The 12,439-nt window shown below is 41.1% G+C and overlaps 1 protein-coding gene across 4 annotated transcripts in view; it reads left to right on the plus strand.

Annotated features, from left to right (window-relative positions):
• LOC122811995 (glutamic acid-rich protein-like) overlaps window positions 1-12,439 on the plus strand; it is a 153,296-nt gene that overhangs the window by 40,432 nt on the left and 100,425 nt on the right. The window lies entirely within an intron of this gene.

Consider the following 12,439-nt stretch of genomic DNA (forward strand, 5'->3'; position numbering starts at 1 on the left):
CCAGTATCATTTTCTAGGTGAGCTAAACTATCCTACTATAGACTGGGAAACCTATACCACTAATGTACAAGCAGAGAAATTCCTGGACTTTGCCAATACAAATGCCCTGGAAAATTTAGTCAGATTACCCACTAGAGAGAATAACATCTTGGATCTTGTCCTTACTAATATGGGAGCATCTTGCACCATCCCTTGCATATCTGCATCACTTGTTAGGTCTCACGATAATGCAGTCTCCTTCTAAATAAAACTGAAACCAGAGATCCCTTCCACTCAAGGTACCTTTTGAAATTTCTTTCAGACAAACTACCTACTTCTAAGTGATATATTGTTAAGTTTCCAATTCCCACCAAACTCAGTTAACTCCACTGAATACACAGACATGTACACCATTTTACTGTAACAGCATTTAAACAGCTACATAAATGTAGTTGTACCCCATAGGAACCAGTGCAGAACATACCCCAGAAACAAACCCATATGGTGGAATCATAATATTAACAAGCTTTACAATAAAAGGAAATAATTTTGATCAAAAGTAAGAACAATAATTCTCAGAATGTTAGAGCCCTTGTCACGGAAATAAACAAACAACTCAGGAGCTTAATAAAATCCACCAAAGCTAACTTTGAGGCTAAAATAACTACCCAAGGCTTGTAATTTCTTGGCATTTTTTTATTTATGTTCATAATCTCAAAAGCGCAATGCAGCAATGCACTGAATTGATTGTGAATGATATTACCTACACTAAGGCTGAAGATATAGCAAACCTACTGTGTGATAAATTTAGCTCTAACTTTACCCCTCTCTCCCCTCCATCTGTTCCACACGATATACCTGATACCGACTTGCCTCCAGCTATCACACAAGTCCAAGTCCTAAAATTGCTAAAAATATTGCATCGATGGGTCCTGACAATATCTTTGTATGTATCTTAAATAGCATGAAGCACAATTTAGCCTTACCCTTAACAACACTGCTCAACCTCAGCCACCATACAGATTTTGTACCAAGTGAATGGAGAACAGTTACAGTCATTCCCCTACATAAGGGATGACCTTCCACAAACTCTGGCAATTACAGACCTATAAGTCTGACCAGCCTCATATGCAAAGATTTAATCACGGAATTAATCGATAAGGATATAGGGAACCACCAAACACTGGGCCCATCTCAGTTTGGATTCATCAAGGGCAAGTTATGCTTACTCAACCTGGTGTTTTTTTTTTTAAACATTCACCAAAGCAATGAATGAAGGCAAAATGGTACACACTGCATACCTTGACCTAAAGCTTTTGACACAATTCCACACTCAAACATAGTAGAAAAGCTAAATAAACTGTGAATAAACCCCTATGTCACCAGCTTGATTGCCAACTGACTCAGATAGGACTCAGATAATCAAAATAGAGGAAGTTACCTTCACAAAGAGACAAGTCACTGGTAGAATCCCCCAGGTTCTGTACTGGGACCTTTTGTGTTTGGCATCTACTTTTCTGACGTAAAAGCCAATATCAAAGGGCTGTGGCTGACTACATTTGCAGATGACTGCAACCTAGGAGCAGTCATTGAATCCCCAAATGACTCAGCTATTCTGTAGGAAAATTTGTCTCAAATAAATAATTGGCGCCAAAATCATGGACTGAAACTAAATACCAAAAAATGCATCATTGTATCCTTTGGGAAGTCATCTACCCCAGGGAACTACTACATTAACAATGCGTTCCTAAGAACTGACCCAGTTGTTCAGGATTTTGGAACTTATGTGGACAGTGACTTAACCTTTGACAAGTTATATGTCTATTGTTGTAAGAAAGTCTTTCTGTATTACACAGCTTATAAACAAAGAGATTGTGTCCAGATCTTGGAATGTCATTGTCTACTTTCACTAAGCCATCATCAGGCCAGTCATTGAATATAATGCCCCCTTTGGCATGTATCTCTCCAGACACATGCAGCAACTGGAACACCCACAGAGATACCTTACTAAAAGGCTACAAGGCCTAAATAATATGTTCTACATGAACATACTCAAAGCCCTGTCACTAAACTCAGTGTCCTACAAACTGCTAAGAGGTGACTTGTGTCTAGCATGCAAGGCATCCTCCGACCCATTACTGATGGATTTACTGCACATCAGCAAGTCAAGTTGCATCAGAAATACTTGGTCAAGGAATCTAAACTTCTTCTGCAACATCACTAGAACAGTTTGAAGGAAAAGGTGTATCTCTCAGAGGATGCTGCTGATGTGGAACAGATTCCCGATCCACATAAGACAAAGTCCATCCCTGTCCATTTTCAAGCACAACTTAAAGCTATGGATGGGAAACAGAAAATTTACCACCCCCCTGTACTGCTAATGGACAGAGGCAGCTCTTATCAGGAGTCTGCCATTTTTAGTGACTTCAATTCTCAATGATTTACCAGCATTTTATGAGGAACAGACATATGATGCAAAAATCTGAATATTCTGCAAGATTCTGGACAGTTGAGATGTATGCTATTAGTCATTCTATATAATAACCAGAAAGGTAGTAACCAGCACACCCAAACAAACATAGAAAACCCTGGATAAATAGTAGGATTAGTTTAGTATTAGGTATTCTTTCCCCTTTGTTATTTATTTATTTTGTTTACATTTGTTTACTGGGTAGTGCTCTGATCAGTATTGACCAATTTCATGCTCAGACAAGTTGAAATACAAGTTTTTTTCACAAACAGAAAAATACAGAAATGAAAGCAATATCTTTGATAGCAATCCTTTATATCATGATGTTAATGGCTTTCTTACCCATGAACCACTTGTTCTCCTTAAAGATATAATCATTTAGAGCTTAGTGCTACTGCTCCTTTCAGTGAAAACTGACCATTATTGTGAACCCTAGCATCTGACCTGGAAAGGTTGTCTTTCAAATGTGGCTCAGGCATGTCTCTGTCTCCATTTTCTGAAGAAGTTCCTTTTAATTTTTGGAAAGAAAGCACTTATATTTGTATATTAAAGGTCTGCTTGTTGACTCTGGTGCAGCGTTTTTTTTTTTTTATTATTATTGTTTTTATTTCCATTTGGAGCATTGAAAGACTCATGATTTTTTGGCTCACTTTATTTCCCAGAGAGTGTAACCCCCTCTCCTTTGAGTCGCACTATGAGTGGCTTCATTTTCTTCCCCACCGTACCTGCCATTCTCACCCACCTTATGTAACTTTCGCTATACCTAGAAAATGAAGAAAGATCAGCAACGTGGATGAAGGCAAGTCCGGCAAACCCCAATAAAAACAGTGAAAAACAGATGGACTAACCAATACACACAAGGCAAAAATAAAAAATAACTTTTTAATAAACTAGGTAAGCACTTTTACTCCAACTGGTGCTTCATCAGACCATAAAAGCACAATAAAACATAAGCACATTTATACTGGTTAAAATCATTAAATCCCCAGCAATTACCAATAAAACGATTAATGAAATAAATCATGTGATTTCAGAGCCAGTTTTAAAGGTACAACATCATTTAAAACGGACCTTTTATCTGCCTGCAGTGTAATAATCTATCTAATTTCTGCATACTTCATTTTGTTAATAAAATCTCCCCCTCTCAAATCATCAGTCATAAGTTGTAACACTAAAATCTTGAAAGAATGTGTATCCTCACATAAATCAACATTTCTTGCCAAAACATTTGCAGTCTTTTTCTTAGGTATATCGTAAATATGCTCTAGAATGTGTTCCTTTAAGGAACGATTAGCCTTTCCTACATAGAAACATAAGCAGAGAATGGAGGAAACCAGATACACTAGGTCTGTACTTCTGAAATCTGCATAGAGCCTCGGTGCATAGCAAACTCCTGTATCAGGGTGAATAAAATATGAGAGAGTATTAATTTATTTACATGCACTACAAGATCTTTAAGATAAAGTACCATTACATTCTAACATCATTGGATTAGTCAGGCATTGTTTATAACAAAATTGCCTTTTCAGCGATTTTTTTGTTTTTGAAACATAATTTGGGTTCCCCTCCTATGATCTGTTTTAAGGCATTATTGGCCATCAAAATGGGCCAGTTATTTTTAATTACTTCACAAACCAAATGAATATTGCTAGAATAAGTTAAGGAAACCCTAGTGGTAGTTTGTTGTATATCAGATGTGTGAGCAAGAACACTATTTGAATTATCCATAAAAGAAAATAGGGTTTAGCTTTGCCATTCCTAGCACAGCGCATTGTCCTACAACTCTATTTAGGAATCAAAAAAGTCATGCTCAGTGCCCACTTAAACACTTCCCCATATTCAACACTGCTGAGCCCAACTTAGCTTTGAAATGCTTTCTTGAGAAAATTTCCATCTTGCAAGATCCGGTCCTCCTTCTAAGTCAAAAGAGGATTGAGAGGACAAAAATGCTCATGGCTTAGTCCAGACTTAAAAAAAGCTAGGGATAAAGCATGGAAAACCTGGAAACAACAGGATTGCGATGATTAGCTACACCAAAATTATACACAGCTAAAGAAAAGATTCAGGAGAGCAAACAGTTCTGCAAAGGAGATGTTCTTAAGCATGGACCAACTCAACTACTTTTGGAAAGAAATAAGGAATTTACATAATGTACAGTACAATCCCTAGAGTTTCGTCCAGACAGGCAGATAAAGAAAAGTGAAATTTCCTTAACAACTATAGGTACTTCCAAAAAAAACAAAAAAAAAAAAAGAAAGAAAGAAAAAGAAAAAAAACAACTATAGGCACTTCCTAATAGAAACAATACAAACACAACAAACAAGTTCCCTTCCTAACAAACGTAGCCTGTTCATATTAATTCCTCATGATCCTCTCACTCATCATCTTCCCAACTTTACTCACTAGCAGTTTACACCCCAATATTCTACTTTACACAGATTTCTAAAAAAAAACAAGTTAAAAAGACCTACTGAACCTCAGTGGGAAGTGCTGCATCTCTTAGCTGCATCCAGCCTTTCTTAAACTGGTAAAAAAGGAAAAAAGAGGTCATTCTTCCCCTCTGCTCGACACTCATTAGACCCATTATAGAGTACAACACCCCTTTTGAAATGTACCTCACAAGACATCTGCAGCAGCTGGAAAGGCCACAGAAGTACCTCACAAAGAGGATTACTGGCCTCAAACAAATGCCCTACACTGACCACCTCAAAAAACTCCAGCTTTACTCTGTAGCATATTGCCTACTCCGAGGTGATCTCTGCCTAACATATAAAGCTATGTCAAACCCAGAGCTGTTGGACATGCTACACCTAAAGAAATCCCAATCCCTCCGTGCTACACGCTCTAGGGACCTAAACCTTGTCATCACAATAAACAGGACATGCTGGAGGGATAGATTCCTGTCCCAGAGACTTCCCATACTCTGGAACATGCTACCCATCTATGTCAAGCAAAGTTCTTCATTAGCACTCTTCAAGAAAAATCTTGATGAGTGGATGGGAAATAGGAAATACACCCCGGGGATCACTTCTGTGTCTCTGCTCGACAGTGGCACAGGAAAATAACTTTCTTTGGTGGCGCAAGCCAGGGAACCTTGTTGGCTAGGCTTACATAGGCCCTTGGGCCGATAGCCTAGTACCTACCTATGAACCTATGAACCTGTGGTAGCTTCTCATATTGAAAACCCTTTTCATATGTTTTCAACTTGTCAGTTTCTTCAGGACTCTTCGATATCCACTTCATGCATGTAATCATAATCCCTGTTCCTAAAAAATCCCATGCCAAGGAGTGCATAGATTTCAGTCCAATAGCCAACCTATGGTTACTTACAAAAATTTTCAAAAAAATTATTTTAAACAAGTCCTAGACTACATTAACAAATATGGACTTCTATATGATGTCCAGCATGGCTTCTGCAACTCCTTTAGTTCTATGACTGCCGTATATACGGTCACCAGCCCAGTCTTCAATAATATGGATTAATCTAGATTAACAGGTGGACTATTTTCATAGACTTGACCAAAGCATTCAAAACAGTCAACCATAACATCCTCCTTCATAAGCTAAGCAGGTTCAACAAGGAACACAAACAATATTGTGGTTCCAAAAATACCTTCAAGACAGCTCATTCCAGGTCTACTCAAAGAACATTTTCTTATACCAAGGTTCCTTCAGCACAGGATGACCCCAGGATTCAGTTCTGGGTCCATTGCTTTTCTCACTTTTGTCAATGATCTCACCAGTGACCTCCCCAATCTGAATATTATAATTTATGCTGATGGTCTCCTCATACTTAAAACTAGCAATACACTTTCACAGCTCCGTCTGAAGTTACAAGACAACTTGTTTAAGATTTGCAGCTGGACTCAAAACAAGAGGTTGCTTATCAACACTTCAAAATCTAGCATCATAGTCTTTGGAACACAGCAAAAGATTCCCAAGAGCTTCATAATTGTTTTTACAAACACAAAACAACCTTCCAAATGTGATTGTACAAAGATACCTTGGCCTCACCATTGATCCCTCACTATCATTCACTAAACACACATATATTGTTAAGACAAAGCACTCACGCAACTTACCTTAAAAAAATAATTTCTGTAACACTACTAGAATTCAGGCAAATTAGGTTTGACTATTGTGGCAGGGTTTTGCTTTACAGATCTCAAAAGGAATTTTTTTTTCTTTTTACAATGTTTTGTTCTTGCAGTGTTTTCCGTGTTTGGTAATGTGATTGTTCAAAATGTTTGCATCGATCATATGTGTCTCACTGTTTTGACATTTTGGACAATCATCGTACTATAATTTTCCATTTAGTTCATTTAATCTGTAACTTCATCATGCAACAAGAAATAAACAGTCATAAATTTATTTTATTTTTTAAATAGTTTTGCCCTCTGCCTGCTGATCATCAAGCTTCCCTAATTGGACTTGAGCTCCTCTTTGAGCTAGGTAGAGACGGCATCTTTCAGGCAGCCATGCTGTTTTTTGTGTCATTCTCCTTGCACTTCCTTCTGCTGGTTCATTCTTTATTTGTGGAGGATTCCTGTCTTTTCACTTCAAGGGAGTCTGGCTCATCCCCCAGATTAGGACACTAATGCCACAATCTATCTGTTCTGACTTATGGACAGGGATACATTCCCCCCTTCCCTGTGGCAGCCCTAATCACATAGACTAAGGACTATCAAGTGTAGCTTTCTCCATTGCTCTAAACCCTAATATAAGCACCCCATTCATATGTTCTCAAAAGCAGGCATAGTTGGTGGCTGCCACCACTTGCTTGTACACAGCAGGTCCACATCCCTCTTTAAGTGGCTATTGTTTATTTGACAAACGTCTTCTTATGTGGAAGCAAATCAGCTTGCCAGAACTACCTTTCTTCCCCCCAGGATGGGCAAGCCTTTGACTGCCACTGAATTCCCCCCTCCCCCATCCCTGTGTGCCACAGAACCCCAGTGCAGTCATAAATTCTTTGTGAAATATAGTCATTGACCAATCTCCCTGTGTCTTTCTGGTTTTAGGCACATTTATTTCTATGCACCTTTAATTATAATGTGGATTATGCTGTTTGGTACATTGCTCATTATAACCCTCCCAGCATACTAACTGTGGTATGTGCTACGTTCATAGGTTCATAGGTTGATACTAGGCTATCTGCCCTAGGGCATTTATAAGCCTAGCCAGAGTATGTTTGGCTTTCACCACCCTTTTAGATTAGTTGACTGTGCTTCTGTATAGTAGGTCACAGAAGGTAGCCCTTTTAAGGTTTGTTTACTGTACCTCTGTCAAGCAGCGACACGAAGAGATCCCAGGGGTAAACTTATGATCTCCCATCCATTCGTCAAGATTTCTCTTGAAGAGGGTCAGTGAGGGGCTCTGCCTGACATGGATTGCGATTTTGTTCCAGAGTGAGGGGAGCCTCTGGGATATGAATCTGTCCCTCCAGCATTTCCTATTTATTTCTGTGTTGAGGTTCAGGTCCCTGGAGCATGTAGCTCTAAGAGATTTAGATTTCCTGAGGTGAAGCATGTCCATTAATTCTGGGTTGGACATGGCTTTATAAGTCAGACACAGATCGCCTCTGAGTAGGTGGTACTCAACTGAGTAGAGCTGGAGTTTCTTTAGCCGAACTGCATAGGGCATCTGTTTGAGCCCCTTGATCCTCTTGGTGAGATACTTTTGGGGTCTTTCCAGTTGCTGAAGGTGTCGGGTAAGGTACATCCCAAACGGGGCATTATACTCAATTATGTGCTTGATAAGTGATGAGTAGAGGGGCACAATGACCTCTCTTGATCTAGATGTGAAACCTTTCATGATAAGGTGGGCTATAATAGAAGGTCTTTCTAACCACTTTGGCAACGTGATTGTCAAAGGAGAGATTGCTATCTACTTGGGTCCCCAAGTCCCTAATTACTTCTTCCGTACTTAATGGATTACCACCTATGTGGCAATTTATGGGCACTTTGTTTTTTTCCAAAGGGGATGACTATGCACTTTTTGGCATTTAGCTTTAGGCCATGGCTCTGACACCAGTTATCCATCTCTGTGAGACCCTTTTGGAGGATGCTTGTGTCAGTCAGAGAGTCGATTATAGCACCCAGTTTGCAGTCATCTGCGAACTTGGCCAGCCATAGTCCACCCGTGTTAGCCTATACTTCAGAGAAATATATACCGAACAAGAGAGGTCCCAGGACTGAGCCTTGTGGGACACCACTTGTAACTGGTTTAGAGTCTGACATGGCACCTGCTATTCTGACCATGTGGGTTCTATCCCTGAGCCAGTTTGCAACCCATCTTGTGACATAGGGGTTGATATTTAAGCTGGTGAGCTTATTTATGATGCCTGAGTGGGGTCTTGTGCTAAAGGCCTTTGCAAGGTCCAGGTAGGCTGTGTGGACTACCTTCCCTTCATCTACGGCTTTGGTAACTGTTTCAAATAAGTTGACCAGGTTCAAGAGGTAAGATCTGCCCTTAACGAAGCCGAATTGGGTAGGATCCAGTGTCTGGAGGTTCCCAATGTCTTTGTTTATAACTTCCATGATGATACGTTCCATAGCTTTGCAGACCAGGCTAGTCAGGCTTATAGGACGATAGTTTCTGGGGTCTGTTGTGGCACCATCTTTGTGGACTGGGACCACTGTTGCTGTACGCCATTCCTTGGGAACATATCTTGTAGTAAGGCTGAGATTGAACAGTGACTTTATATGAGGGTTTAGTTCTTCTTGGAGCTCGTGTAAGACGCAGCCCGGGACACTGTCTGGTCCCATTGATGCTGTGCTTTTAGCTTTGGAGAGGGCAGCTCTTACCTGTGCATCTGTGATCTCAGGAAGGCTACACTCTGTTGGGATAGACATTTGCTCTTTTGAGGGGGAAGGGGGGGGAGAAGTTTGCACTGAACCTTTCTGCCAGGATGTTGGCAATGCCTGTTGGTTCGATGAATTTTTTGTCATTTTGCACTAACTCAGAGCATATCTGGGAGTTGCCTCCCAGGTTTCTGACATAACTAAAGAAGGCCTTGTGATTATCTTTAGTGTCTTGTGCAATTTTTCTTTCAAAGATGGCCTTAGAAGATTTTATGAGGGATCGTAGTTTCTTGCTAGTACTGATCAGTGATGCCTTCCCTTTTTGGGATTTTGCTCTATCATGTAGTAGCTTTCCTTCTGTTGTATAGCTTATTTATGGCTGGGGTCCACCAGACAGGTCTCCTGCCTTTTGAGGAGTGAGTCTTGGTTTTATTTGGGATAGCATGCTCCATGCATTCCTGTAGGTATCCATAGAATGATTTTGTAAAGGATTTTGCATTTTGGGCCATATTATCCACTGGCCCAGGGGCTTTGAAGGATTCCACCTCAGTTTTGAGAAGTGTGAAGTTTGCTTTTGAGAAGTTCTTCACCATGGTTTCCTTGGCTAGGGGTGGGGATGGAATATGGATGTCCAGAGAGATTTGTTTATGGTCTGATCTTACCAATGAGGGGTATACCTCTGGTGTGGAACATAGAGACCCCATGTTGGTGATGACCAGATCCAGTATGTTTTCTCCTCTTGTGGGAGTGGTGACCAGTTGTTCCATAGCATTTGAGTTTATAAATTCTAGGAACCATTGGGCGAGGGTGTTTGGGCTTGAGTAATTTTCTCAATCGATGTTTGGGTAGTTGAAGTCACCCAATATAATAGTGTCTGGAGAGACCTTCATATTCTCCAGTGTTCTCAGGAAAGCCGAGTGAGGTTCCTGTGTTTGGGAGGGTGGTCTGTAGCAGGCTACAAACTGAAAGGCAGTTTTGCCCACTGTTAGTTGCACATGGATGGTCTCCGAAGCTTCGTGCAGTGCCACTAGCCTGGAGGTGTGGGTATCTTTGATAAATATGGATACTCCCTCTCCTTTTGTGGTTCGGTCTGAGTTTTGGAGCCGGAAAGCATGGTATGAAGTATAGCCTGTTAGTGCTGGGGTGCTCTCGGGAGCCTTGAACCAGGTTTCTGTTACTGCACAGATATCGATATCCTCCATACTGAGGAGAGTCTCGAGTGCGTGCATCTTGAGGTTTAGACTTCTGGCGTTGAGCAGCATTACCCTTAGTTTTTTTTTTCTTTGTGTTGTCTTTGGGGGTGGGTTTGTCTTTTGAGCATTGCCTAAAAAAGGCACTATGGGGGAGGCAAGAGCCTTAGCCAGTATTCGAAAACTCAGGGGTGACAGGTGCAAGCCTTCCCTAGTGAAGCAACGTGGCTTGTCGAGCATGCCATCCCAGGCTGACAGACACTGGATCCCCTTTGAATGACACCAATACTTTAGCCAATTGTTAAAAAAATTGATAATTTTGTCTTTATACTGTGGCATCATTCTTGGTGAGGGTAAGATGCTACTCAAGGTCAGGGTCATACCGGCCTGGGCTACATGATCAAAGAGCTCCTGTACGTCTTTTTTCATGTAGTCCAGGGAGGTGCGTCTCAGGTTATTCACACCAGCATGGACAATGATGGAGTCATACTTGTACTTGCTTTGGAGTGACCCAAGTGCTTGTGTTATGTGGCGGATCCTGGCACCCGACAGGCAGCTTACAGTGACCTTCTCCTTGTTCAGCCTGGTGAGTGGGACATCAGTGTGTCTGACAATAGAGTCACCTATTACAAGTGTATTAGGTGTGTTGTTTAGCCTTAAGGGCTGTGACTGTGTGGCACACTGACTTTGTGAGCTATGTGCTACGTGGATATTGTTTCGTAGTAGGTGTTGCTTGGATGTCTGCTTTGGAGGTCTCTGCTGCTTAGGCAGATTTTTATTTAGAGCCTCCAAGTATGTTTTTGTGTGTTTATGTGTTTGATTTGCTGATGTGATAGGTCTATGTCAGACTGGATTTGTGGTGTGTGTGGTTACCTTCTCCTCCTGACAGGCTGTGCCAGTACTGGGTTGAGAGAGCTTAGCCTTCAGTTTGGCTATATAGTTGCATCTCTCACATATATTTGAGCTTGTTGGGAGGAGGAGAGGGTGGTCTGTATACATAAGGCAGTTGTAACATTGCCTCAAGATTCCCAGATTCACCAGCTGGATTGGAGAGGTCCTTCATTATTCTCTGCCAGCTTACTTGATTTGTCTTGTGTGGCATGTCACACATTGTCCTTTCACAGAACATGGATTATGTGTGACATGCCCCTCAGCACGCTCCTTTTCTTTATTTTTCTCCACTGTGTTCTCGGAATATCATTTCCAGGTATCTCCCAGAATCTATAAGATTCTCATCATTTAGGCAGCCATCAGGATTATCCTGCTTTTTATCCATGCTTCTACTAGGTTGGGATGCCTGACACCCACACTGCTAAAGCCAAGTCTATGGTAGCAACCCAATCAAACATATGTGCTTCTGCATTTGTGTGGATTTTGGTTGCAGTGCTGCAAATTATTTGGCAGAGCTAAACATATACCTGAGCTTTGCACTGAGTGCTTGTTCCCTGATTTCCATCAGATAAAGCCTCCTTTCGTTGTGGCTGACCACACCATCCTCCTTCTTTGGGAAGAACAAGCTGGTGTTAGCTGCTGAGCCCCCCTCCCCCCACAGCACACTCCTGTAGTGACTGGGCCATTATTTAAACTCAGGGTATCTAGGCTGTAGTCAGGGTTTCATCCATCTATAACAGCGCTGGCATTCTTAGTTCACTCCTTAGCATACAGATATGACATGCTTTTCATTGCCATACACAGCATGTGGGTTAAGAGGTACATTTACTACCCTTCTCAGATACAGATCATGCTGTATAGCATGCCTCTGAGTATCCTCCTCAACAAATGAATTTTGGTCTGCGTCTCACTCCTCTCATTACCCATTTCAGTGTGCGCATTGTGCTGTTTGGTGAACTCCCTCCCAGAGCATTTAAATGTGCTGTGTTGTCCATATATTTATTCTTCCTTCACACCACTGATGTACTTAGTATGTGACACACATCTTCCAGGCTACACCCTTCTCCTGCATGTGGATTGTGTTGTATGACATACCCTTCAGCATA

Source organism: Protopterus annectens, chromosome 9.part0 (assembly GCF_019279795.1).
Source record: "Protopterus annectens isolate FY-2018-M chromosome 9.part0, PAN1.0, whole genome shotgun sequence".
Classification (NCBI taxonomy): Eukaryota; Metazoa; Chordata; order Ceratodontiformes; family Protopteridae; genus Protopterus; species Protopterus annectens.